The 2,440-nt window shown below is 30.2% G+C and overlaps 1 non-coding gene across 1 annotated transcript; it reads left to right on the forward strand.

Annotated features, from left to right (window-relative positions):
• The first annotated feature begins 394 nt into the window (after positions 1-394).
• Positions 395-502, forward strand: LOC130971464 (small nucleolar RNA R71). Its single transcript, XR_009082682.1, has one exon. It is a non-coding gene; the product is annotated as a small nucleolar RNA R71 (small nucleolar RNA).
• Positions 503-2,440: the final 1,938 nt, after the last annotated feature.

Consider the following 2,440-nt stretch of genomic DNA (forward strand, 5'->3'; position numbering starts at 1 on the left):
GTTCACCTAAATAATTTACCTCTACTATTGCAGGGTTATCAGGATCATAAGCTTCTTCTTCAGAAGATGCCTCTTTAGTACTGTTGGATGCATTTTGCCATCCATTCAGACTTTGGGAAATCATGTTGACTTGCTGAGTCAATATTTTGTTCTGAGCCAATATGGCATTCAGAGCTTCAATCTCAAGAATTCCCTTCCTCTGAGGCGTCCCATTATTCACGGAATTCCTCTCAGAAGTGTACATGAACTGGTTATTTGCAACCATGTCAATAAGTTCTTGAGCTTCTGCAGGCGTTTTCTTTAGGTGAATGGATCCACCTGCAGAATGGTCCAGTGAAATCTTAGAGAACTCAGACAGACTATAATAGAATATATCCAGAATGGTCCATTCTGAAAGCATGTCAGAAGGACACCTTTTGGTCATCTGCTTGTATCTTTCCCAAGCTTCATAGAGGGATTCACCATCTTTTTGTTTGAATGTCTGAACATCCAATCTAAGCTTGCTCAACTTTTGAGGAGGAAAGAATTTAGCCAAGAAGGCCGTGACCAGCTTATCCCATGAGTCCAGGCTATCCTTAGGTTATGAATCCAACCATGTTCTAGCTCTGTCTCTTACAGCAAAAGGGAAAAGCATGAGCCTGTAGACTTCAGGATCTACTCCATTCGTCTTTACAATCTCACAGATCTGCAAGAACTCAGTTAAAAACTGATAGGGATCTTCTGATGGAAGTCCATGAAACTTACAGTTTTGTTGCATTAGAGCAACTAATTGAGGTTTCAGCTCAAAGTTGTTTGCTCCAATGGCAGGAATTGAGATGTTTCTTCCATCAAACTTGGATGTAGGTGTAGTATAGTCACCAAGCATCCTTCTTGCATTATTGTTGTTGGGTTCGGCTGTCATCTCCTTTTTTTGTTCGAAAATTTCAGCAAGGTTGTCTCTGGATTGTTGTAATTTAGCTTCTCTTAGTTTCCTCTTCAGAGTCCTTTCAGGTTCTGGATCAGCTTCAACAAGAATGCCTTTTTCCTTGTTCCTACTCATATGAAAGAGAAGAGAATAGAAAAAGAAGAGGGATCCTCTATGTCACAGTAAAGAGGTTTCTTATTATTAGTAGAAGAAGAAAGGGGATAAAGAAAGGAGAATCCAAACACAAGGGTGAGAATAAGGGCAGTGATTTGAGATGAAAAGAAGTGTTAGTAAATGAATTAATAAATAGAATAATATGAGAGAGGGAGAAATTTTTGAAAATAGATTTTAAAAAAGAGTTAAATGATTTTCGAAAAATAAAGATAAGAAATAAAATTTAAATTTAAATTTAAAACAATTAATTAATTAAAAAAAGAATTTTTGAAAAAGTGGGAGGTATTTTCGAAAATTAGAGAGAGAAAAGTTGTTAGGTGATTTTGAAAAAGATAAGAAACAAACAAAAAGTCAAATAGTTAGTTGAAAAAGATTTGAAAATCAAATTTGAAAAGATAAGAAGATAAGAAGATAAGAAGTTAGAAAAGATATTTTAAAATCAAAATTTAAAAAAAAAAAGATAAAATTTTTAAAAAAAGATATGATATAAAAGATAAAATAAAAAGATATGATTAAAAATATATGGTTAGAAAAGATTTAATTTTTAAAATTAAAATTAATTACTTAACTAACAAGAAACTAAAAGATATGATTCTAGAATTTAAAGATTGAACCTTTCTTAACAAGAAAGTAACAAACTTCAAATTTTTGAATCAATCATATTAATTGTTAGCATAATTTTCGAAAATAAAGATAAAACTAAGAAAAATATTTTTGAAAAATATTTTAAAACATTAAATTTTCGAAAATTAAATAAAAAATGAAAAAAATTTGATTTTTGAAAAAGTTTTAATAAGATAAGATTTTTAGAATTTGAAAATTTGACTTGACTTACAAGAAACAACTAATTTTAAAACTTTTTGACTAAGTCAACCCAAATTTTTGAAATTTTTGAGAGAAATTAGGAAAAGATATTTTTTGATTTTTTGAATTTTTAATTATGAGAGAGAAAAATATAAAAATAACCCAAAACATAAAAATTTTGGATCAAAACACAAGATGCATGCAAGAACACTATGAATATCAAGATGAACACCAAGAACACTTTGAAGATCATGATGAACATCAAGAACATATTTTTGAAAAATTTTTTATGCAAAGAAAACATGCAAGACACCAAACTTAGAAATCTTTAATGCTTAGACAATATGAATGCAAAAATGCACATGAAAAATAATAAAAGATACAAAACAAGAAAACATCAAGATCAAACAAGAAGACTTACCAAGAACAACTTGAAGATCATGAAGAACACTATGAATGCATGAATTTTCGAAAAATGCAAGAAATATTTTTAAAGCATGCAATTGACACCAAACTTAAAACATGACCCAAGACTCAAACAAGAATCACAAAATATTT

This window comes from Arachis stenosperma, chromosome 3 (assembly GCF_014773155.1).
Source record: "Arachis stenosperma cultivar V10309 chromosome 3, arast.V10309.gnm1.PFL2, whole genome shotgun sequence".
NCBI classification, from domain to species: Eukaryota; Viridiplantae; Streptophyta; class Magnoliopsida; order Fabales; family Fabaceae; genus Arachis; species Arachis stenosperma.